At 47.4% G+C, this 17,179-nt stretch overlaps 67 non-coding genes across 67 annotated transcripts; all 67 read right to left on the reverse strand.

Annotated features, from left to right (window-relative positions):
- Nucleotides 1–6: 6 nt before the first annotated feature.
- LOC141355666 (5S ribosomal RNA) lies at nucleotides 7–125 on the reverse strand. The gene has a single exon (XR_012362104.1). It is a non-coding gene; the product is annotated as a 5S ribosomal RNA (ribosomal RNA).
- Nucleotides 126–254: 129 nt separating this feature from the next.
- Nucleotides 255–373, reverse strand: LOC141357611 (5S ribosomal RNA). The gene has a single exon (XR_012364098.1). It is a non-coding gene; the product is annotated as a 5S ribosomal RNA (ribosomal RNA).
- A 141-nt stretch (nucleotides 374–514) lies between these two features.
- Nucleotides 515–633, reverse strand: LOC141357407 (5S ribosomal RNA). The gene has a single exon (XR_012363894.1). It is a non-coding gene; the product is annotated as a 5S ribosomal RNA (ribosomal RNA).
- A 141-nt stretch (nucleotides 634–774) lies between these two features.
- On the reverse strand, nucleotides 775–893 carry LOC141355667 (5S ribosomal RNA). Its single transcript, XR_012362105.1, has one exon. It is a non-coding gene; the product is annotated as a 5S ribosomal RNA (ribosomal RNA).
- Nucleotides 894–1,033: 140 nt separating this feature from the next.
- On the reverse strand, nucleotides 1,034–1,152 carry LOC141355668 (5S ribosomal RNA). Its single transcript, XR_012362106.1, has one exon. It is a non-coding gene; the product is annotated as a 5S ribosomal RNA (ribosomal RNA).
- A 129-nt stretch (nucleotides 1,153–1,281) lies between these two features.
- Nucleotides 1,282–1,400, reverse strand: LOC141357612 (5S ribosomal RNA). Its single transcript, XR_012364099.1, has one exon. It is a non-coding gene; the product is annotated as a 5S ribosomal RNA (ribosomal RNA).
- A 141-nt stretch (nucleotides 1,401–1,541) lies between these two features.
- On the reverse strand, nucleotides 1,542–1,660 carry LOC141358214 (5S ribosomal RNA). Its single transcript, XR_012364703.1, has one exon. It is a non-coding gene; the product is annotated as a 5S ribosomal RNA (ribosomal RNA).
- A 129-nt stretch (nucleotides 1,661–1,789) lies between these two features.
- LOC141355669 (5S ribosomal RNA) lies at nucleotides 1,790–1,908 on the reverse strand. The gene has a single exon (XR_012362107.1). It is a non-coding gene; the product is annotated as a 5S ribosomal RNA (ribosomal RNA).
- Nucleotides 1,909–2,049: 141 nt separating this feature from the next.
- On the reverse strand, nucleotides 2,050–2,168 carry LOC141355670 (5S ribosomal RNA). The gene has a single exon (XR_012362108.1). It is a non-coding gene; the product is annotated as a 5S ribosomal RNA (ribosomal RNA).
- Nucleotides 2,169–2,310: 142 nt separating this feature from the next.
- On the reverse strand, nucleotides 2,311–2,429 carry LOC141355671 (5S ribosomal RNA). The gene has a single exon (XR_012362109.1). It is a non-coding gene; the product is annotated as a 5S ribosomal RNA (ribosomal RNA).
- Nucleotides 2,430–2,570: 141 nt separating this feature from the next.
- LOC141355672 (5S ribosomal RNA) lies at nucleotides 2,571–2,689 on the reverse strand. The gene has a single exon (XR_012362110.1). It is a non-coding gene; the product is annotated as a 5S ribosomal RNA (ribosomal RNA).
- Nucleotides 2,690–2,830: 141 nt separating this feature from the next.
- LOC141355674 (5S ribosomal RNA) lies at nucleotides 2,831–2,949 on the reverse strand. The gene has a single exon (XR_012362112.1). It is a non-coding gene; the product is annotated as a 5S ribosomal RNA (ribosomal RNA).
- Nucleotides 2,950–3,090: 141 nt separating this feature from the next.
- On the reverse strand, nucleotides 3,091–3,209 carry LOC141355675 (5S ribosomal RNA). Its single transcript, XR_012362113.1, has one exon. It is a non-coding gene; the product is annotated as a 5S ribosomal RNA (ribosomal RNA).
- A 141-nt stretch (nucleotides 3,210–3,350) lies between these two features.
- On the reverse strand, nucleotides 3,351–3,469 carry LOC141355676 (5S ribosomal RNA). Its single transcript, XR_012362114.1, has one exon. It is a non-coding gene; the product is annotated as a 5S ribosomal RNA (ribosomal RNA).
- A 129-nt stretch (nucleotides 3,470–3,598) lies between these two features.
- On the reverse strand, nucleotides 3,599–3,717 carry LOC141355677 (5S ribosomal RNA). Its single transcript, XR_012362115.1, has one exon. It is a non-coding gene; the product is annotated as a 5S ribosomal RNA (ribosomal RNA).
- Nucleotides 3,718–3,858: 141 nt separating this feature from the next.
- On the reverse strand, nucleotides 3,859–3,977 carry LOC141355678 (5S ribosomal RNA). Its single transcript, XR_012362116.1, has one exon. It is a non-coding gene; the product is annotated as a 5S ribosomal RNA (ribosomal RNA).
- A 129-nt stretch (nucleotides 3,978–4,106) lies between these two features.
- On the reverse strand, nucleotides 4,107–4,225 carry LOC141357613 (5S ribosomal RNA). The gene has a single exon (XR_012364100.1). It is a non-coding gene; the product is annotated as a 5S ribosomal RNA (ribosomal RNA).
- Nucleotides 4,226–4,366: 141 nt separating this feature from the next.
- Nucleotides 4,367–4,485, reverse strand: LOC141355679 (5S ribosomal RNA). Its single transcript, XR_012362117.1, has one exon. It is a non-coding gene; the product is annotated as a 5S ribosomal RNA (ribosomal RNA).
- Nucleotides 4,486–4,626: 141 nt separating this feature from the next.
- LOC141355680 (5S ribosomal RNA) lies at nucleotides 4,627–4,745 on the reverse strand. The gene has a single exon (XR_012362118.1). It is a non-coding gene; the product is annotated as a 5S ribosomal RNA (ribosomal RNA).
- A 141-nt stretch (nucleotides 4,746–4,886) lies between these two features.
- On the reverse strand, nucleotides 4,887–5,005 carry LOC141355681 (5S ribosomal RNA). The gene has a single exon (XR_012362119.1). It is a non-coding gene; the product is annotated as a 5S ribosomal RNA (ribosomal RNA).
- A 121-nt stretch (nucleotides 5,006–5,126) lies between these two features.
- Nucleotides 5,127–5,245, reverse strand: LOC141357614 (5S ribosomal RNA). The gene has a single exon (XR_012364101.1). It is a non-coding gene; the product is annotated as a 5S ribosomal RNA (ribosomal RNA).
- A 141-nt stretch (nucleotides 5,246–5,386) lies between these two features.
- On the reverse strand, nucleotides 5,387–5,505 carry LOC141355682 (5S ribosomal RNA). Its single transcript, XR_012362120.1, has one exon. It is a non-coding gene; the product is annotated as a 5S ribosomal RNA (ribosomal RNA).
- A 121-nt stretch (nucleotides 5,506–5,626) lies between these two features.
- Nucleotides 5,627–5,745, reverse strand: LOC141355683 (5S ribosomal RNA). Its single transcript, XR_012362121.1, has one exon. It is a non-coding gene; the product is annotated as a 5S ribosomal RNA (ribosomal RNA).
- Nucleotides 5,746–5,886: 141 nt separating this feature from the next.
- LOC141355685 (5S ribosomal RNA) lies at nucleotides 5,887–6,005 on the reverse strand. Its single transcript, XR_012362123.1, has one exon. It is a non-coding gene; the product is annotated as a 5S ribosomal RNA (ribosomal RNA).
- Nucleotides 6,006–6,134: 129 nt separating this feature from the next.
- On the reverse strand, nucleotides 6,135–6,253 carry LOC141355686 (5S ribosomal RNA). Its single transcript, XR_012362124.1, has one exon. It is a non-coding gene; the product is annotated as a 5S ribosomal RNA (ribosomal RNA).
- Nucleotides 6,254–6,394: 141 nt separating this feature from the next.
- Nucleotides 6,395–6,513, reverse strand: LOC141355687 (5S ribosomal RNA). The gene has a single exon (XR_012362125.1). It is a non-coding gene; the product is annotated as a 5S ribosomal RNA (ribosomal RNA).
- Nucleotides 6,514–6,654: 141 nt separating this feature from the next.
- Nucleotides 6,655–6,773, reverse strand: LOC141355688 (5S ribosomal RNA). The gene has a single exon (XR_012362126.1). It is a non-coding gene; the product is annotated as a 5S ribosomal RNA (ribosomal RNA).
- Nucleotides 6,774–6,914: 141 nt separating this feature from the next.
- Nucleotides 6,915–7,033, reverse strand: LOC141355689 (5S ribosomal RNA). Its single transcript, XR_012362127.1, has one exon. It is a non-coding gene; the product is annotated as a 5S ribosomal RNA (ribosomal RNA).
- Nucleotides 7,034–7,174: 141 nt separating this feature from the next.
- Nucleotides 7,175–7,293, reverse strand: LOC141355690 (5S ribosomal RNA). Its single transcript, XR_012362128.1, has one exon. It is a non-coding gene; the product is annotated as a 5S ribosomal RNA (ribosomal RNA).
- A 141-nt stretch (nucleotides 7,294–7,434) lies between these two features.
- LOC141355691 (5S ribosomal RNA) lies at nucleotides 7,435–7,553 on the reverse strand. Its single transcript, XR_012362129.1, has one exon. It is a non-coding gene; the product is annotated as a 5S ribosomal RNA (ribosomal RNA).
- Nucleotides 7,554–7,674: 121 nt separating this feature from the next.
- Nucleotides 7,675–7,793, reverse strand: LOC141357616 (5S ribosomal RNA). The gene has a single exon (XR_012364103.1). It is a non-coding gene; the product is annotated as a 5S ribosomal RNA (ribosomal RNA).
- Nucleotides 7,794–7,934: 141 nt separating this feature from the next.
- On the reverse strand, nucleotides 7,935–8,053 carry LOC141355692 (5S ribosomal RNA). Its single transcript, XR_012362130.1, has one exon. It is a non-coding gene; the product is annotated as a 5S ribosomal RNA (ribosomal RNA).
- Nucleotides 8,054–8,194: 141 nt separating this feature from the next.
- On the reverse strand, nucleotides 8,195–8,313 carry LOC141355693 (5S ribosomal RNA). Its single transcript, XR_012362131.1, has one exon. It is a non-coding gene; the product is annotated as a 5S ribosomal RNA (ribosomal RNA).
- A 141-nt stretch (nucleotides 8,314–8,454) lies between these two features.
- On the reverse strand, nucleotides 8,455–8,573 carry LOC141355694 (5S ribosomal RNA). Its single transcript, XR_012362132.1, has one exon. It is a non-coding gene; the product is annotated as a 5S ribosomal RNA (ribosomal RNA).
- Nucleotides 8,574–8,714: 141 nt separating this feature from the next.
- On the reverse strand, nucleotides 8,715–8,833 carry LOC141355696 (5S ribosomal RNA). Its single transcript, XR_012362134.1, has one exon. It is a non-coding gene; the product is annotated as a 5S ribosomal RNA (ribosomal RNA).
- A 129-nt stretch (nucleotides 8,834–8,962) lies between these two features.
- Nucleotides 8,963–9,081, reverse strand: LOC141357617 (5S ribosomal RNA). Its single transcript, XR_012364104.1, has one exon. It is a non-coding gene; the product is annotated as a 5S ribosomal RNA (ribosomal RNA).
- A 141-nt stretch (nucleotides 9,082–9,222) lies between these two features.
- Nucleotides 9,223–9,341, reverse strand: LOC141355697 (5S ribosomal RNA). Its single transcript, XR_012362135.1, has one exon. It is a non-coding gene; the product is annotated as a 5S ribosomal RNA (ribosomal RNA).
- Nucleotides 9,342–9,470: 129 nt separating this feature from the next.
- Nucleotides 9,471–9,589, reverse strand: LOC141355698 (5S ribosomal RNA). The gene has a single exon (XR_012362136.1). It is a non-coding gene; the product is annotated as a 5S ribosomal RNA (ribosomal RNA).
- Nucleotides 9,590–9,730: 141 nt separating this feature from the next.
- LOC141355699 (5S ribosomal RNA) lies at nucleotides 9,731–9,849 on the reverse strand. The gene has a single exon (XR_012362137.1). It is a non-coding gene; the product is annotated as a 5S ribosomal RNA (ribosomal RNA).
- A 141-nt stretch (nucleotides 9,850–9,990) lies between these two features.
- Nucleotides 9,991–10,109, reverse strand: LOC141355700 (5S ribosomal RNA). Its single transcript, XR_012362138.1, has one exon. It is a non-coding gene; the product is annotated as a 5S ribosomal RNA (ribosomal RNA).
- A 141-nt stretch (nucleotides 10,110–10,250) lies between these two features.
- On the reverse strand, nucleotides 10,251–10,369 carry LOC141355701 (5S ribosomal RNA). Its single transcript, XR_012362139.1, has one exon. It is a non-coding gene; the product is annotated as a 5S ribosomal RNA (ribosomal RNA).
- Nucleotides 10,370–10,490: 121 nt separating this feature from the next.
- Nucleotides 10,491–10,609, reverse strand: LOC141357618 (5S ribosomal RNA). The gene has a single exon (XR_012364105.1). It is a non-coding gene; the product is annotated as a 5S ribosomal RNA (ribosomal RNA).
- A 141-nt stretch (nucleotides 10,610–10,750) lies between these two features.
- On the reverse strand, nucleotides 10,751–10,869 carry LOC141355702 (5S ribosomal RNA). Its single transcript, XR_012362140.1, has one exon. It is a non-coding gene; the product is annotated as a 5S ribosomal RNA (ribosomal RNA).
- A 141-nt stretch (nucleotides 10,870–11,010) lies between these two features.
- On the reverse strand, nucleotides 11,011–11,129 carry LOC141355703 (5S ribosomal RNA). The gene has a single exon (XR_012362141.1). It is a non-coding gene; the product is annotated as a 5S ribosomal RNA (ribosomal RNA).
- Nucleotides 11,130–11,270: 141 nt separating this feature from the next.
- On the reverse strand, nucleotides 11,271–11,389 carry LOC141355704 (5S ribosomal RNA). The gene has a single exon (XR_012362142.1). It is a non-coding gene; the product is annotated as a 5S ribosomal RNA (ribosomal RNA).
- Nucleotides 11,390–11,510: 121 nt separating this feature from the next.
- On the reverse strand, nucleotides 11,511–11,629 carry LOC141357619 (5S ribosomal RNA). Its single transcript, XR_012364106.1, has one exon. It is a non-coding gene; the product is annotated as a 5S ribosomal RNA (ribosomal RNA).
- A 141-nt stretch (nucleotides 11,630–11,770) lies between these two features.
- On the reverse strand, nucleotides 11,771–11,889 carry LOC141355705 (5S ribosomal RNA). Its single transcript, XR_012362143.1, has one exon. It is a non-coding gene; the product is annotated as a 5S ribosomal RNA (ribosomal RNA).
- A 141-nt stretch (nucleotides 11,890–12,030) lies between these two features.
- LOC141355707 (5S ribosomal RNA) lies at nucleotides 12,031–12,149 on the reverse strand. Its single transcript, XR_012362145.1, has one exon. It is a non-coding gene; the product is annotated as a 5S ribosomal RNA (ribosomal RNA).
- Nucleotides 12,150–12,290: 141 nt separating this feature from the next.
- LOC141355708 (5S ribosomal RNA) lies at nucleotides 12,291–12,409 on the reverse strand. Its single transcript, XR_012362146.1, has one exon. It is a non-coding gene; the product is annotated as a 5S ribosomal RNA (ribosomal RNA).
- A 141-nt stretch (nucleotides 12,410–12,550) lies between these two features.
- LOC141355709 (5S ribosomal RNA) lies at nucleotides 12,551–12,669 on the reverse strand. The gene has a single exon (XR_012362147.1). It is a non-coding gene; the product is annotated as a 5S ribosomal RNA (ribosomal RNA).
- A 141-nt stretch (nucleotides 12,670–12,810) lies between these two features.
- LOC141355710 (5S ribosomal RNA) lies at nucleotides 12,811–12,929 on the reverse strand. The gene has a single exon (XR_012362148.1). It is a non-coding gene; the product is annotated as a 5S ribosomal RNA (ribosomal RNA).
- A 129-nt stretch (nucleotides 12,930–13,058) lies between these two features.
- Nucleotides 13,059–13,177, reverse strand: LOC141357620 (5S ribosomal RNA). Its single transcript, XR_012364107.1, has one exon. It is a non-coding gene; the product is annotated as a 5S ribosomal RNA (ribosomal RNA).
- A 141-nt stretch (nucleotides 13,178–13,318) lies between these two features.
- LOC141355711 (5S ribosomal RNA) lies at nucleotides 13,319–13,437 on the reverse strand. Its single transcript, XR_012362149.1, has one exon. It is a non-coding gene; the product is annotated as a 5S ribosomal RNA (ribosomal RNA).
- A 141-nt stretch (nucleotides 13,438–13,578) lies between these two features.
- On the reverse strand, nucleotides 13,579–13,697 carry LOC141355713 (5S ribosomal RNA). The gene has a single exon (XR_012362151.1). It is a non-coding gene; the product is annotated as a 5S ribosomal RNA (ribosomal RNA).
- A 141-nt stretch (nucleotides 13,698–13,838) lies between these two features.
- On the reverse strand, nucleotides 13,839–13,957 carry LOC141355714 (5S ribosomal RNA). Its single transcript, XR_012362152.1, has one exon. It is a non-coding gene; the product is annotated as a 5S ribosomal RNA (ribosomal RNA).
- Nucleotides 13,958–14,098: 141 nt separating this feature from the next.
- LOC141355715 (5S ribosomal RNA) lies at nucleotides 14,099–14,217 on the reverse strand. Its single transcript, XR_012362153.1, has one exon. It is a non-coding gene; the product is annotated as a 5S ribosomal RNA (ribosomal RNA).
- A 141-nt stretch (nucleotides 14,218–14,358) lies between these two features.
- Nucleotides 14,359–14,477, reverse strand: LOC141355716 (5S ribosomal RNA). The gene has a single exon (XR_012362154.1). It is a non-coding gene; the product is annotated as a 5S ribosomal RNA (ribosomal RNA).
- Nucleotides 14,478–14,618: 141 nt separating this feature from the next.
- On the reverse strand, nucleotides 14,619–14,737 carry LOC141355717 (5S ribosomal RNA). Its single transcript, XR_012362155.1, has one exon. It is a non-coding gene; the product is annotated as a 5S ribosomal RNA (ribosomal RNA).
- A 141-nt stretch (nucleotides 14,738–14,878) lies between these two features.
- Nucleotides 14,879–14,997, reverse strand: LOC141355719 (5S ribosomal RNA). The gene has a single exon (XR_012362157.1). It is a non-coding gene; the product is annotated as a 5S ribosomal RNA (ribosomal RNA).
- A 141-nt stretch (nucleotides 14,998–15,138) lies between these two features.
- On the reverse strand, nucleotides 15,139–15,257 carry LOC141355720 (5S ribosomal RNA). The gene has a single exon (XR_012362158.1). It is a non-coding gene; the product is annotated as a 5S ribosomal RNA (ribosomal RNA).
- Nucleotides 15,258–15,398: 141 nt separating this feature from the next.
- On the reverse strand, nucleotides 15,399–15,517 carry LOC141355721 (5S ribosomal RNA). Its single transcript, XR_012362159.1, has one exon. It is a non-coding gene; the product is annotated as a 5S ribosomal RNA (ribosomal RNA).
- A 141-nt stretch (nucleotides 15,518–15,658) lies between these two features.
- Nucleotides 15,659–15,777, reverse strand: LOC141355722 (5S ribosomal RNA). Its single transcript, XR_012362160.1, has one exon. It is a non-coding gene; the product is annotated as a 5S ribosomal RNA (ribosomal RNA).
- A 129-nt stretch (nucleotides 15,778–15,906) lies between these two features.
- Nucleotides 15,907–16,025, reverse strand: LOC141357621 (5S ribosomal RNA). The gene has a single exon (XR_012364108.1). It is a non-coding gene; the product is annotated as a 5S ribosomal RNA (ribosomal RNA).
- Nucleotides 16,026–16,166: 141 nt separating this feature from the next.
- On the reverse strand, nucleotides 16,167–16,285 carry LOC141355723 (5S ribosomal RNA). Its single transcript, XR_012362161.1, has one exon. It is a non-coding gene; the product is annotated as a 5S ribosomal RNA (ribosomal RNA).
- A 141-nt stretch (nucleotides 16,286–16,426) lies between these two features.
- On the reverse strand, nucleotides 16,427–16,545 carry LOC141355724 (5S ribosomal RNA). Its single transcript, XR_012362162.1, has one exon. It is a non-coding gene; the product is annotated as a 5S ribosomal RNA (ribosomal RNA).
- A 141-nt stretch (nucleotides 16,546–16,686) lies between these two features.
- On the reverse strand, nucleotides 16,687–16,805 carry LOC141355725 (5S ribosomal RNA). Its single transcript, XR_012362163.1, has one exon. It is a non-coding gene; the product is annotated as a 5S ribosomal RNA (ribosomal RNA).
- Nucleotides 16,806–16,946: 141 nt separating this feature from the next.
- On the reverse strand, nucleotides 16,947–17,065 carry LOC141355726 (5S ribosomal RNA). The gene has a single exon (XR_012362164.1). It is a non-coding gene; the product is annotated as a 5S ribosomal RNA (ribosomal RNA).
- Between the last annotated feature and the right edge of the window lie 114 nt (nucleotides 17,066–17,179).

Consider the following 17,179-nt stretch of genomic DNA (forward strand, 5'->3'; position numbering starts at 1 on the left):
ATTAAATGCTTACAGCACCTGGTATTCCCAGGCGGTCTCCCATCCAAGTACTAACCAGGCCCGACCCTGCTTGGCTTCCGAGATCAGACGAGAGCGGGCGTGCTCAGGGTGGTGTGGCCGTAAGCGAGCGCTGACTCGATTCGAGAGCCACTTCAAGACTAATGTGGCAACGCCATGCCATCGGCGAACGCTTACAGAAAGGATGCATTTCTGGAAAAAAATTATATGAATAAATAATTAAATAATTAATTAAATGCTTACAGCACCTGGTATTCCCAGGCGGTCTCCCATCCAAGTACTAAACAGGCCCGACCCTGCTTGGCTTCCGAGATCAGACGAGAGCGGGCGTGCTCAGGGTGGTGTGGCCGTAAGCGAGCGCTGACTCGATTCGAGAGCCACTTCAAGACTAATGTGGCAACGCCATGCCATCGGCGAACGCTTACAGAAAGGATGCATTTCTGGAAAAAAATTATATGAATAAATAATTAAATAATTAATTAAATAAAGAATTAAATGCTCACAGCACCTGGTATTCCCAGGCGGTCTCCCATCCAAGTACTAACCAGGCCCGACCCTGCTTGGCTTCCGAGATCAGACGAGAGCGGGCGTGCTCAGGGTGGTGTGGCCGTAAGCGAGCGCTGACTCGATTCGAGAGCCACTTCAAGACTAATGTGGCAACGCCATGCCATCGGCGAACGCTTACAGAAAGGATGCATTTCTGGAAAAAAATTATATGAATAAATAATTAAATAATTAATTAAATAAAGAATTAAATGCTTACAGCACCTGGTATTCCCAGGCGGTCTCCCATCCAAGTACTAACCAGGCCCGACCCTGCTTGGCTTCCGAGATCAGACGAGAGCGGGCGTGCTCAGGGTGGTGTGGCCGTAAGCGAGCGCTGACTCGATTCGAGAGCCTCTTCAAGACTAATGTGGCAACGCCATGCCATCGGCGAACGCTTACAGAAAGGATGCATTTCTGGAAAAAATTATATGAATAAATAATTAAATAATTAATTAAATAAAGAATTAAATGCTTACAGCACCTGGTATTCCCAGGCGGTCTCCCATCCAAGTACTAACCAGGCCCGACCCTGCTTGGCTTCCGAGATCAGACGAGAGCGGGCGTGCTCAGGGTGGTGTGGCCGTAAGCGAGCGCTGACTCGATTCGAGAGCCACTTCAAGACTAATGTGGCAACGCCATGCCATCGGCGAACGCTTACAGAAAGGATGCATTTCTGGAAAAAAATTATATGAATAAATAATTAAATAATTTATTAAATGCTTACAGCACCTGGTATTCCCAGGCGGTCTCCCATCCAAGTACTAAACAGGCCCGACCCTGCTTGGCTTCCGAGATCAGACGAGAGCGGGCGTGCTCAGGGTGGTGTGGCCGTAAGCGAGCGCTGACTCGATTCGAGAGCCACTTCAAGACTAATGTGGCAACGCCATGCCATCGGCGAACGCTTACAGAAAGGATGCATTTCTGGAAAAAAATTATATGAATAAATAATTAAATAATTAATTAAATAAAGAATTAAATGCTTACAGCACCTGGTATTCCCAGGCGGTCTCCCATCCAAGTACTAACCAGGCCCGACTCTGCTTGGCTTCCGAGATCAGACGAGAGCGGGCGTGCTCAGGGTGGTGTGGCCGTAAGCGAGCGCTGACTCGATTCGAGAGCCACTTCAAGACTAATGTGGCAACGCCATGCCATCGGCGAACGCTTACAGAAAGGATGCATTTCTGGAAAAAAATTATATGAATAAATAATTAAATAATTAATTAAATGCTTACAGCACCTGGTATTCCCAGGCGGTCTCCCATCCAAGTACTAACCAGGCCCGACCCTGCTTGGCTTCCGAGATCAGACGAGAGCGGGCGTGCTCAGGGTGGTGTGGCCGTAAGCGAGCGCTGACTCGATTCGAGAGCCACTTCAAGACTAATGTGGCAACGCCATGCCATCGGCGAACGCTTACAGAAAGGATGCATTTCTGGAAAAAAATTATATGAATAAATAATTAAATAATTAATTAAATAAAGAATTAAATGCTTACAGCACCTGGTATTCCCAGGCGGTCTCCCATCCAAGTACTAACCAGGCCCGACCCTGCTTGGCTTCCGAGATCAGACGAGAGCGGGCGTGCTCAGGGTGGTGTGGCCGTAAGCGAGCGCTGACTCGATTCGAGAGCCACTTCAAGACTAATGTGGCAACGCCATGCCATCGGCGAACGCTTACAGAAAGGATGCATTTCTGGAAAAAAATTATATGAATAAATAATTAAATAATTAATTAAATAAAGAATTTAAATGCTTACAGCACCTGGTATTCCCAGGCGGTCTCCCATCCAAGTACTAACCAGGCCCGACCCTGCTTGGCTTCCGAGATCAGACGAGAGCGGGCGTGCTCAGGGTGGTGTGGCCGTAAGCGAGCGCTGACTCGATTCGAGAGCCACTTCAAGACTAATGTGGCAACGCCATGCCATCGGCGAACGCTTACAGAAAGGATGCATTTCTGGAAAAAAATTATATGAATAAATAATTAAATAATTAATTAAATAAAGAATTAAATGCTTACAGCACCTGGTATTCCCAGGCGGTCTCCCATCCAAGTACTAACCAGGCCCGACCCTGCTTGGCTTCCGAGATCAGACGAGAGCGGGCGTGCTCAGGGTGGTGTGGCCGTAAGCGAGCGCTGACTCGATTCGAGAGCCACTTCAAGACTAATGTGGCAACGCCATGCCATCGGCGAACGCTTACAGAAAGGATGCATTTCTGGAAAAAAATTATATGAATAAATAATTAAATAATTAATTAAATAAAGAATTAAATGCTTACAGCACCTGGTATTCCCAGGCGGTCTCCCATCCAAGTACTAACCAGGCCCGACCCTGCTTGGCTTCCGAGATCAGACGAGAGCGGGCGTGCTCAGGGTGGTGTGGCCGTAAGCGAGCGCTGACTCGATTCGAGAGCCACTTCAAGACTAATGTGGCAACGCCATGCCATCGGCGAACGCTTACAGAAAGGATGCATTTCTGGAAAAAAATTATATGAATAAATAATTAAATAATTAATTAAATAAAGAATTAAATGCTTACAGCACCTGGTATTCCCAGGCGGTCTCCCATCCAAGTACTAACCAGGCCCGACCCTGCTTGGCTTCCGAGATCAGACGAGAGCGGGCGTGCTCAGGGTGGTGTGGCCGTAAGCGAGCGCTGACTCGATTCGAGAGCCACTTCAAGACTAATGTGGCAACGCCATGCCATCGGCGAACGCTTACAGAAAGGATGCATTTCTGGAAAAAAATTATATGAATAAATAATTAAATAATTAATTAAATAAAGAATTAAATGCTTACAGCACCTGGTATTCCCAGGCGGTCTCCCATCCAAGTACTAACCAGGCCCGACCCTGCTTGGCTTCCGAGATCAGACGAGAGCGGGCGTGCTCAGGGTGGTGTGGCCGTAAGCGAGCGCTGACTCGATTCGAGAGCCACTTCAAGACTAATGTGGCAACGCCATGCCATCGGCGAACGCTTACAGAAAGGATGCATTTCTGGAAAAAAATTATATGAATAAATAATTAAATAATTAATTAAATGCTTACAGCACCTGGTATTCCCAGGCGGTCTCCCATCCAAGTACTAACCAGGCCCGACCCTGCTTGGCTTCCGAGATCAGACGAGAGCGGGCGTGCTCAGGGTGGTGTGGCCGTAAGCGAGCGCTGACTCGATTCGAGAGCCACTTCAAGACTAATGTGGCAACGCCATGCCATCGGCGAACGCTTACAGAAAGGATGCATTTCTGGAAAAAAATTATATGAATAAATAATTAAATAATTAATTAAATAAAGAATTAAATGCTTACAGCACCTGGTATTCCCAGGCGGTCTCCCATCCAAGTACTAACCAGGCCCGACCCTGCTTGGCTTCCGAGATCAGACGAGAGCGGGCGTGCTCAGGGTGGTGTGGCCGTAAGCGAGCGCTGACTCGATTCGAGAGCCACTTCAAGACTAATGTGGCAACGCCATGCCATCGGCGAACGCTTACAGAAAGGATGCATTTCTGGAAAAAAATTATATGAATAAATAATTAAATAATTTATTAAATGCTTACAGCACCTGGTATTCCCAGGCGGTCTCCCATCCAAGTACTAAACAGGCCCGACCCTGCTTGGCTTCCGAGATCAGACGAGAGCGGGCGTGCTCAGGGTGGTGTGGCCGTAAGCGAGCGCTGACTCGATTCGAGAGCCACTTCAAGACTAATGTGGCAACGCCATGCCATCGGCGAACGCTTACAGAAAGGATGCATTTCTGGAAAAAAATTATATGAATAAATAATTAAATAATTAATTAAATAAAGAATTAAATGCTTACAGCACCTGGTATTCCCAGGCGGTCTCCCATCCAAGTACTAACCAGGCCCGACCCTGCTTGGCTTCCGAGATCAGACGAGAGCGGGCGTGCTCAGGGTGGTGTGGCCGTAAGCGAGCGCTGACTCGATTCGAGAGCCACTTCAAGACTAATGTGGCAACGCCATGCCATCGGCGAACGCTTACAGAAAGGATGCATTTCTGGAAAAAAATTATATGAATAAATAATTAAATAATTAATTAAATAAAGAATTAAATGCTTACAGCACCTGGTATTCCCAGGCGGTCTCCCATCCAAGTACTAACCAGGCCCGACCCTGCTTGGCTTCCGAGATCAGACGAGAGCGGGCGTGCTCAGGGTGGTGTGGCCGTAAGCGAGCGCTGACTCGATTCGAGAGCCACTTCAAGACTAATGTGGCAACGCCATGCCATCGGCGAACGCTTACAGAAAGGATGCATTTCTGGAAAAAAATTATATGAATAAATAATTAAATAATTAATTAAATAAAGAATTAAATGCTTACAGCACCTGGTATTCCCAGGCGGTCTCCCATCCAAGTACTAACCAGGCCCGACCCTGCTTGGCTTCCGAGATCAGACGAGAGCGGGCGTGCTCAGGGTGGTGTGGCCGTAAGCGAGCGCTGACTCGATTCGAGAGCCACTTCAAGACTAATGTGGCAACGCCATGCCATCGGCGAACGCTTACAGAAAGGATGCATTTCTGGAAAAAAATTATATGAATAAATAATTAATTAAATGCTTACAGCACCTGGTATTCCCAGGCGGTCTCCCATCCAAGTACTAAACAGGCCCGACCCTGCTTGGCTTCCGAGATCAGACGAGAGCGGGCGTGCTCAGGGTGGTGTGGCCGTAAGCGAGCGCTGACTCGATTCGAGAGCCACTTCAAGACTAATGTGGCAACGCCATGCCATCGGCGAACGCTTACAGAAAGGATGCATTTCTGGAAAAAAATTATATGAATAAATAATTAAATAATTAATTAAATAAAGAATTAAATGCTTACAGCACCTGGTATTCCCAGGCGGTCTCCCATCCAAGTACTAACCAGGCCCGACCCTGCTTGGCTTCCGAGATCAGACGAGAGCGGGCGTGCTCAGGGTGGTGTGGCCGTAAGCGAGCGCTGACTCGATTCGAGAGCCACTTCAAGACTAATGTGGCAACGCCATGCCATCGGCGAACGCTTACAGAAAGGATGCATTTCTGGAAAAAAATTATATGAATAAATAATTAATTAAATGCTTACAGCACCTGGTATTCCCAGGCGGTCTCCCATCCAAGTACTAACCAGGCCCGACCCTGCTTGGCTTCCGAGATCAGACGAGAGCGGGCGTGCTCAGGGTGGTGTGGCCGTAAGCGAGCGCTGACTCGATTCGAGAGCCACTTCAAGACTAATGTGGCAACGCCATGCCATCGGCGAACGCTTACAGAAAGGATGCATTTCTGGAAAAAAATTATATGAATAAATAATTAAATAATTAATTAAATAAAGAATTAAATGCTTACAGCACCTGGTATTCCCAGGCGGTCTCCCATCCAAGTACTAACCAGGCCCGACCCTGCTTGGCTTCCGAGATCAGACGAGAGCGGGCGTGCTCAGGGTGGTGTGGCCGTAAGCGAGCGCTGACTCGATTCGAGAGCCACTTCAAGACTAATGTGGCAACGCCATGCCATCGGCGAACGCTTACAGAAAGGATGCATTTCTGGAAAAAAATTATATGAATAAATAATTAAATAATTAATTAAATGCTTACAGCACCTGGTATTCCCAGGCGGTCTCCCATCCAAGTACTAACCAGGCCCGACCCTGCTTGGCTTCCGAGATCAGACGAGAGCGGGCGTGCTCAGGGTGGTGTGGCCGTAAGCGAGCGCTGACTCGATTCGAGAGCCACTTCAAGACTAATGTGGCAACGCCATGCCATCGGCGAACGCTTACAGAAAGGATGCATTTCTGGAAAAAAATTATATGAATAAATAATTAAATAATTAATTAAATAAAGAATTAAATGCTTACAGCACCTGGTATTCCCAGGCGGTCTCCCATCCAAGTACTAACCAGGCCCGACCCTGCTTGGCTTCCGAGATCAGACGAGAGCGGGCGTGCTCAGGGTGGTGTGGCCGTAAGCGAGCGCTGACTCGATTCGAGAGCCACTTCAAGACTAATGTGGCAACGCCATGCCATCGGCGAACGCTTACAGAAAGGATGCATTTCTGGAAAAAAATTATATGAATAAATAATTAAATAATTAATTAAATAAAGAATTAAATGCTTACAGCACCTGGTATTCCCAGGCGGTCTCCCATCCAAGTACTAACCAGGCCCGACCCTGCTTGGCTTCCGAGATCAGACGAGAGCGGGCGTGCTCAGGGTGGTGTGGCCGTAAGCGAGCGCTGACTCGATTCGAGAGCCACTTCAAGACTAATGTGGCAACGCCATGCCATCGGCGAACGCTTACAGAAAGGATGCATTTCTGGAAAAAAATTATATGAATAAATAATTAAATAATTAATTAAATAAAGAATTAAATGCTTACAGCACCTGGTATTCCCAGGCGGTCTCCCATCCAAGTACTAACCAGGCCCGACCCTGCTTGGCTTCCGAGATCAGACGAGAGCGGGCGTGCTCAGGGTGGTGTGGCCGTAAGCGAGCGCTGACTCGATTCGAGAGCCACTTCAAGACTAATGTGGCAACGCCATGCCATCGGCGAACGCTTACAGAAAGGATGCATTTCTGGAAAAAAATTATATGAATAAATAATTAAATAATTAATTAAATAAAGAATTAAATGCTTACAGCACCTGGTATTCCCAGGCGGTCTCCCATCCAAGTACTAACCAGGCCCGACCCTGCTTGGCTTCCGAGATCAGACGAGAGCGGGCGTGCTCAGGGTGGTGTGGCCGTAAGCGAGCGCTGACTCGATTCGAGAGCCACTTCAAGACTAATGTGGCAACGCCATGCCATCGGCGAACGCTTACAGAAAGGATGCATTTCTGGAAAAAAATTATATGAATAAATAATTAAATAATTAATTAAATAAAGAATTAAATGCTTACAGCACCTGGTATTCCCAGGCGGTCTCCCATCCAAGTACTAACCAGGCCCGACCCTGCTTGGCTTCCGAGATCAGACGAGAGCGGGCGTGCTCAGGGTGGTGTGGCCGTAAGCGAGCGCTGACTCGATTCGAGAGCCACTTCAAGACTAATGTGGCAACGCCATGCCATCGGCGAACGCTTACAGAAAGGATGCATTTCTGGAAAAAAATTATATGAATAAATAATTTATTAAATGCTTACAGCACCTGGTATTCCCAGGCGGTCTCCCATCCAAGTACTAAACAGGCCCGACCCTGCTTGGCTTCCGAGATCAGACGAGAGCGGGCGTGCTCAGGGTGGTGTGGCCGTAAGCGAGCGCTGACTCGATTCGAGAGCCACTTCAAGACTAATGTGGCAACGCCATGCCATCGGCGAACGCTTACAGAAAGGATGCATTTCTGGAAAAAAATTATATGAATAAATAATTAAATAATTAATTAAATAAAGAATTAAATGCTTACAGCACCTGGTATTCCCAGGCGGTCTCCCATCCAAGTACTAACCAGGCCCGACCCTGCTTGGCTTCCGAGATCAGACGAGAGCGGGCGTGCTCAGGGTGGTGTGGCCGTAAGCGAGCGCTGACTCGATTCGAGAGCCACTTCAAGACTAATGTGGCAACGCCATGCCATCGGCGAACGCTTACAGAAAGGATGCATTTCTGGAAAAAAATTATATGAATAAATAATTAAATAATTAATTAAATAAAGAATTAAATGCTTACAGCACCTGGTATTCCCAGGCGGTCTCCCATCCAAGTACTAACCAGGCCCGACCCTGCTTGGCTTCCGAGATCAGACGAGAGCGGGCGTGCTCAGGGTGGTGTGGCCGTAAGCGAGCGCTGACTCGATTCGAGAGCCACTTCAAGACTAATGTGGCAACGCCATGCCATCGGCGAACGCTTACAGAAAGGATGCATTTCTGGAAAAAAATTATATGAATAAATAATTAAATAATTAATTAAATAAAGAATTAAATGCTTACAGCACCTGGTATTCCCAGGCGGTCTCCCATCCAAGTACTAACCAGGCCCGACCCTGCTTGGCTTCCGAGATCAGACGAGAGCGGGCGTGCTCAGGGTGGTGTGGCCGTAAGCGAGCGCTGACTCGATTCGAGAGCCACTTCAAGACTAATGTGGCAACGCCATGCCATCGGCGAACGCTTACAGAAAGGATGCATTTCTGGAAAAAAATTATATGAATAAATAATTAAATAATTAATTAAATAAAGAATTAAATGCTTACAGCACCTGGTATTCCCAGGCGGTCTCCCATCCAAGTACTAACCAGGCCCGACCCTGCTTGGCTTCCGAGATCAGACGAGAGCGGGCGTGCTCAGGGTGGTGTGGCCGTAAGCGAGCGCTGACTCGATTCGAGAGCCACTTCAAGACTAATGTGGCAACGCCATGCCATCGGCGAACGCTTACAGAAAGGATGCATTTCTGGAAAAAAATTATATGAATAAATAATTAAATAATTTATTAAATGCTTACAGCACCTGGTATTCCCAGGCGGTCTCCCATCCAAGTACTAAACAGGCCCGACCCTGCTTGGCTTCCGAGATCAGACGAGAGCGGGCGTGCTCAGGGTGGTGTGGCCGTAAGCGAGCGCTGACTCGATTCGAGAGCCACTTCAAGACTAATGTGGCAACGCCATGCCATCGGCGAACGCTTACAGAAAGGATGCATTTCTGGAAAAAAATTATATGAATAAATAATTAAATAATTAATTAAATAAAGAATTAAATGCTTACAGCACCTGGTATTCCCAGGCGGTCTCCCATCCAAGTACTAACCAGGCCCGACCCTGCTTGGCTTCCGAGATCAGACGAGAGCGGGCGTGCTCAGGGTGGTGTGGCCGTAAGCGAGCGCTGACTCGATTCGAGAGCCACTTCAAGACTAATGTGGCAACGCCATGCCATCGGCGAACGCTTACAGAAAGGATGCATTTCTGGAAAAAAATTATATGAATAAATAATTAAATAATTAATTAAATGCTTACAGCACCTGGTATTCCCAGGCGGTCTCCCATCCAAGTACTAACCAGGCCCGACCCTGCTTGGCTTCCGAGATCAGACGAGAGCGGGCGTGCTCAGGGTGGTGTGGCCGTAAGCGAGCGCTGACTCGATTCGAGAGCCACTTCAAGACTAATGTGGCAACGCCATGCCATCGGCGAACGCTTACAGAAAGGATGCATTTCTGGAAAAAAATTATATGAATAAATAATTAAATAATTAATTAAATAAAGAATTAAATGCTTACAGCACCTGGTATTCCCAGGCGGTCTCCCATCCAAGTACTAACCAGGCCCGACCCTGCTTGGCTTCCGAGATCAGACGAGAGCGGGCGTGCTCAGGGTGGTGTGGCCGTAAGCGAGCGCTGACTCGATTCGAGAGCCACTTCAAGACTAATGTGGCAACGCCATGCCATCGGCGAACGCTTACAGAAAGGATGCATTTCTGGAAAAAAATTATATGAATAAATAATTAAATAATTAATTAAATAAAGAATTAAATGCTTACAGCACCTGGTATTCCCAGGCGGTCTCCCATCCAAGTACTAACCAGGCCCGACCCTGCTTGGCTTCCGAGATCAGACGAGAGCGGGCGTGCTCAGGGTGGTGTGGCCGTAAGCGAGCGCTGACTCGATTCGAGAGCCACTTCAAGACTAATGTGGCAACGCCATGCCATCGGCGAACGCTTACAGAAAGGATGCATTTCTGGAAAAAAATTATATGAATAAATAATTAAATAATTAATTAAATAAAGAATTAAATGCTTACAGCACCTGGTATTCCCAGGCGGTCTCCCATCCAAGTACTAACCAGGCCCGACCCTGCTTGGCTTCCGAGATCAGACGAGAGCGGGCGTGCTCAGGGTGGTGTGGCCGTAAGCGAGCGCTGACTCGATTCGAGAGCCACTTCAAGACTAATGTGGCAACGCCATGCCATCGGCGAACGCTTACAGAAAGGATGCATTTCTGGAAAAAAATTATATGAATAAATAATTTATTAAATGCTTACAGCACCTGGTATTCCCAGGCGGTCTCCCATCCAAGTACTAAACAGGCCCGACCCTGCTTGGCTTCCGAGATCAGACGAGAGCGGGCGTGCTCAGGGTGGTGTGGCCGTAAGCGAGCGCTGACTCGATTCGAGAGCCACTTCAAGACTAATGTGGCAACGCCATGCCATCGGCGAACGCTTACAGAAAGGATGCATTTCTGGAAAAAAATTATATGAATAAATAATTAAATAATTAATTAAATAAAGAATTAAATGCTTACAGCACCTGGTATTCCCAGGCGGTCTCCCATCCAAGTACTAACCAGGCCCGACCCTGCTTGGCTTCCGAGATCAGACGAGAGCGGGCGTGCTCAGGGTGGTGTGGCCGTAAGCGAGCGCTGACTCGATTCGAGAGCCACTTCAAGACTAATGTGGCAACGCCATGCCATCGGCGAACGCTTACAGAAAGGATGCATTTCTGGAAAAAAATTATATGAATAAATAATTAAATAATTAATTAAATAAAGAATTAAATGCTTACAGCACCTGGTATTCCCAGGCGGTCTCCCATCCAAGTACTAACCAGGCCCGACCCTGCTTGGCTTCCGAGATCAGACGAGAGCGGGCGTGCTCAGGGTGGTGTGGCCGTAAGCGAGCGCTGACTCGATTCGAGAGCCACTTCAAGACTAATGTGGCAACGCCATGCCATCGGCGAACGCTTACAGAAAGGATGCATTTCTGGAAAAAAATTATATGAATAAATAATTAAATAATTAATTAAATAAAGAATTAAATGCTTACAGCACCTGGTATTCCCAGGCGGTCTCCCATCCAAGTACTAACCAGGCCCGACCCTGCTTGGCTTCCGAGATCAGACGAGAGCGGGCGTGCTCAGGGTGGTGTGGCCGTAAGCGAGCGCTGACTCGATTCGAGAGCCACTTCAAGACTAATGTGGCAACGCCATGCCATCGGCGAACGCTTACAGAAAGGATGCATTTCTGGAAAAAAATTATATGAATAAATAATTAATTAAATGCTTACAGCACCTGGTATTCCCAGGCGGTCTCCCATCCAAGTACTAAACAGGCCCGACCCTGCTTGGCTTCCGAGATCAGACGAGAGCGGGCGTGCTCAGGGTGGTGTGGCCGTAAGCGAGCGCTGACTCGATTCGAGAGCCACTTCAAGACTAATGTGGCAACGCCATGCCATCGGCGAACGCTTACAGAAAGGATGCATTTCTGGAAAAAAATTATATGAATAAATAATTAAATAATTAATTAAATAAAGAATTAAATGCTTACAGCACCTGGTATTCCCAGGCGGTCTCCCATCCAAGTACTAACCAGGCCCGACCCTGCTTGGCTTCCGAGATCAGACGAGAGCGGGCGTGCTCAGGGTGGTGTGGCCGTAAGCGAGCGCTGACTCGATTCGAGAGCCACTTCAAGACTAATGTGGCAACGCCATGCCATCGGCGAACGCTTACAGAAAGGATGCATTTCTGGAAAAAAATTATATGAATAAATAATTAAATAATTAATTAAATAAAGAATTAAATGCTTACAGCACCTGGTATTCCCAGGCGGTCTCCCATCCAAGTACTAACCAGGCCCGACCCTGCTTGGCTTCCGAGATCAGACGAGAGCGGGCGTGCTCAGGGTGGTGTGGCCGTAAGCGAGCGCTGACTCGATTCGAGAGCCACTTCAAGACTAATGTGGCAACGCCATGCCATCGGCGAACGCTTACAGAAAGGATGCATTTCTGGAAAAAAATTATATGAATAAATAATTAAATAATTAATTAAATAAAGAATTAAATGCTTACAGCACCTGGTATTCCCAGGCGGTCTCCCATCCAAGTACTAACCAGGCCCGACCCTGCTTGGCTTCCGAGATCAGACGAGAGCGGGCGTGCTCAGGGTGGTGTGGCCGTAAGCGAGCGCTGACTCGATTCGAGAGCCACTTCAAGACTAATGTGGCAACGCCATGCCATCGGCGAACGCTTACAGAAAGGATGCATTTCTGGAAAAAAATTATATGAATAAATAATTAAATAATTAATTAAATAAAGAATTAAATGCTTACAGCACCTGGTATTCCCAGGCGGTCTCCCATCCAAGTACTAACCAGGCCCGACCCTGCTTGGCTTCCGAGATCAGACGAGAGCGGGCGTGCTCAGGGTGGTGTGGCCGTAAGCGAGCGCTGACTCGATTCGAGAGCCACTTCAAGACTAATGTGGCAACGCCATGCCATCGGCGAACGCTTACAGAAAGGATGCATTTCTGGAAAAAAATTATATGAATAAATAATTAAATAATTAATTAAATAAAGAATTAAATGCTTACAGCACCTGGTATTCCCAGGCGGTCTCCCATCCAAGTACTAACCAGGCCCGACCCTGCTTGGCTTCCGAGATCAGACGAGAGCGGGCGTGCTCAGGGTGGTGTGGCCGTAAGCGAGCGCTGACTCGATTCGAGAGCCACTTCAAGACTAATGTGGCAACGCCATGCCATCGGCGAACGCTTACAGAAAGGATGCATTTCTGGAAAAAAATTATATGAATAAATAATTAAATAATTTATTAAATGCTTACAGCACCTGGTATTCCCAGGCGGTCTCCCATCCAAGTACTAAACAGGCCCGACCCTGCTTGGCTTCCGAGATCAGACGAGAGCGGGCGTGCTCAGGGTGGTGTGGCCGTAAGCGAGCGCTGACTCGATTCGAGAGCCACTTCAAGACTAATGTGGCAACGCCATGCCATCGGCGAACGCTTACAGAAAGGATGCATTTCTGGAAAAAAATTATATGAATAAATAATTAAATAATTAATTAAATAAAGAATTAAATGCTTACAGCACCTGGTATTCCCAGGCGGTCTCCCATCCAAGTACTAACCAGGCCCGACCCTGCTTGGCTTCCGAGATCAGACGAGAGCGGGCGTGCTCAGGGTGGTGTGGCCGTAAGCGAGCGCTGACTCGATTCGAGAGCCACTTCAAGACTAATGTGGCAACGCCATGCCATCGGCGAACGCTTACAGAAAGGATGCATTTCTGGAAAAAAATTATATGAATAAATAATTAAATAATTAATTAAATAAAGAATTAAATGCTTACAGCACCTGGTATTCCCAGGCGGTCTCCCATCCAAGTACTAACCAGGCCCGACCCTGCTTGGCTTCCGAGATCAGACGAGAGCGGGCGTGCTCAGGGTGGTGTGGCCGTAAGCGAGCGCTGACTCGATTCGAGAGCCACTTCAAGACTAATGTGGCAACGCCATGCCATCGGCGAACGCTTACAGAAAGGATGCATTTCTGGAAAAAAATTATATGAATAAATAATTAAATAATTAATTAAATAAAGAATTAAATGCTTACAGCACCTGGTATTCCCAGGCGGTCTCCCATCCAAGTACTAACCAGGCCCGACCCTGCTTGGCTTCCGAGATCAGACGAGAGCGGGCGTGCTCAGGGTGGTGTGGCCGTAAGCGAGCGCTGACTCGATTCGAGAGCCACTTCAAGACTAATGTGGCAACGCCATGCCATCGGCGAACGCTTACAGAAAGGATGCATTTCTGGAAAAAAATTATATGAATAAATAATTAAATAATTAATTAAATAAAGAATTAAATGCTTACAGCACCTGGTATTCCCAGGCGGTCTCCCATCCAAGTACTAACCAGGCCCGACCCTGCTTGGCTTCCGAGATCAGACGAGAGCGGGCGTGCTCAGGGTGGTGTGGCCGTAAGCGAGCGCTGACTCGATTCGAGAGCCACTTCAAGACTAATGTGGCAACGCCATGCCATCGGCGAACGCTTACAGAAAGGATGCATTTCTGGAAAAAAATTATATGAATAAATAATTAAATAATTAATTAAATAAAGAATTAAATGCTTACAGCACCTGGTATTCCCAGGCGGTCTCCCATCCAAGTACTAACCAGGCCCGACCCTGCTTGGCTTCCGAGATCAGACGAGAGCGGGCGTGCTCAGGGTGGTGTGGCCGTAAGCGAGCGCTGACTCGATTCGAGAGCCACTTCAAGACTAATGTGGCAACGCCATGCCATCGGCGAACGCTTACAGAAAGGATGCATTTCTGGAAAAAAATTATATGAATAAATAATTAAATAATTAATTAAATAAAGAATTAAATGCTTACAGCACCTGGTATTCCCAGGCGGTCTCCCATCCAAGTACTAACCAGGCCCGACCCTGCTTGGCTTCCGAGATCAGACGAGAGCGGGCGTGCTCAGGGTGGTGTGGCCGTAAGCGAGCGCTGACTCGATTCGAGAGCCACTTCAAGACTAATGTGGCAACGCCATGCCATCGGCGAACGCTTACAGAAAGGATGCATTTCTGGAAAAAAATTATATGAATAAATAATTAAATAATTAATTAAATAAAGAATTAAATGCTTACAGCACCTGGTATTCCCAGGCGGTCTCCCATCCAAGTACTAACCAGGCCCGACCCTGCTTGGCTTCCGAGATCAGACGAGAGCGGGCGTGCTCAGGGTGGTGTGGCCGTAAGCGAGCGCTGACTCGATTCGAGAGCCACTTCAAGACTAATGTGGCAACGCCATGCCATCGGCGAACGCTTACAGAAAGGATGCATTTCTGGAAAAAAATTATATGAATAAATAATTAAATAATTAATTAAATAAAGAATTAAATGCTTACAGCACCTGGTATTCCCAGGCGGTCTCCCATCCAAGTACTAACCAGGCCCGACCCTGCTTGGCTTCCGAGATCAGACGAGAGCGGGCGTGCTCAGGGTGGTGTGGCCGTAAGCGAGCGCTGACTCGATTCGAGAGCCACTTCAAGACTAATGTGGCAACGCCATGCCATCGGCGAACGCTTACAGAAAGGATGCATTTCTGGAAAAAAATTATATGAATAAATAATTAAATAATTAATTAAATAAAGAATTAAATGCTTACAGCACCTGGTATTCCCAGGCGGTCTCCCATCCAAGTACTAACCAGGCCCGACCCTGCTTGGCTTCCGAGATCAGACGAGAGCGGGCGTGCTCAGGGTGGTGTGGCCGTAAGCGAGCGCTGACTCGATTCGAGAGCCACTTCAAGACTAATGTGGCAACGCCATGCCATCGGCGAACGCTTACAGAAAGGATGCATTTCTGGAAAAAAATTATATGAATAAATAATTAAATAATTAATTAAATAAAGAATTAAATGCTTACAGCACCTGGTATTCCCAGGCGGTCTCCCATCCAAGTACTAACCAGGCCCGACCCTGCTTGGCTTCCGAGATCAGACGAGAGCGGGCGTGCTCAGGGTGGTGTGGCCGTAAGCGAGCGCTGACTCGATTCGAGAGCCACTTCAAGACTAATGTGGCAACGCCATGCCATCGGCGAACGCTTACAGAAAGGATGCATTTCTGGAAAAAAATTATATGAATAAATAATTAAATAATTTATTAAATGCTTACAGCACCTGGTATTCCCAGGCGGTCTCCCATCCAAGTACTAAACAGGCCCGACCCTGCTTGGCTTCCGAGATCAGACGAGAGCGGGCGTGCTCAGGGTGGTGTGGCCGTAAGCGAGCGCTGACTCGATTCGAGAGCCACTTCAAGACTAATGTGGCAACGCCATGCCATCGGCGAACGCTTACAGAAAGGATGCATTTCTGGAAAAAAATTATATGAATAAATAATTAAATAATTAATTAAATAAAGAATTAAATGCTTACAGCACCTGGTATTCCCAGGCGGTCTCCCATCCAAGTACTAACCAGGCCCGACCCTGCTTGGCTTCCGAGATCAGACGAGAGCGGGCGTGCTCAGGGTGGTGTGGCCGTAAGCGAGCGCTGACTCGATTCGAGAGCCACTTCAAGACTAATGTGGCAACGCCATGCCATCGGCGAACGCTTACAGAAAGGATGCATTTCTGGAAAAAAATTATATGAATAAATAATTAAATAATTAATTAAATAAAGAATTAAATGCTTACAGCACCTGGTATTCCCAGGCGGTCTCCCATCCAAGTACTAACCAGGCCCGACCCTGCTTGGCTTCCGAGATCAGACGAGAGCGGGCGTGCTCAGGGTGGTGTGGCCGTAAGCGAGCGCTGACTCGATTCGAGAGCCACTTCAAGACTAATGTGGCAACGCCATGCCATCGGCGAACGCTTACAGAAAGGATGCATTTCTGGAAAAAAATTATATGAATAAATAATTAAATAATTAATTAAATAAAGAATTAAATGCTTACAGCACCTGGTATTCCCAGGCGGTCTCCCATCCAAGTACTAACCAGGCCCGACCCTGCTTGGCTTCCGAGATCAGACGAGAGCGGGCGTGCTCAGGGTGGTGTGGCCGTAAGCGAGCGCTGACTCGATTCGAGAGCCACTTCAAGACTAATGTGGCAACGCCATGCCATCGGCGAACGCTTACAGAAAGGATGCATTTCTGGAAAAAAATTATATGAATAAATAATTAAATAATTAATTAAATAAAGAATTAAATGCTTACAGCACCTGGTATTCCCAGGCGGTCTCCCATCCAAGTACTAACCAGGCCCGACCCTGCTTGGCTTCCGAGATCAGACGAGAGCGGGCGTGCTCAGGGTGGTGTGGCCGTAAGCGAGCGCTGACTCGATTCGAGAGCCACTTCAAGACTAATGTGGCAACGCCATGCCATCGGCGAACGCTTACAGAAAGGATGCATTTCTGGAAAAAAATTATATGAATAAATAATT

Source organism: Misgurnus anguillicaudatus, chromosome 21, assembly GCF_027580225.2.
Source record: "Misgurnus anguillicaudatus chromosome 21, ASM2758022v2, whole genome shotgun sequence".
Lineage (NCBI taxonomy): Eukaryota > Metazoa > Chordata > Actinopteri > Cypriniformes > Cobitidae > Misgurnus > Misgurnus anguillicaudatus.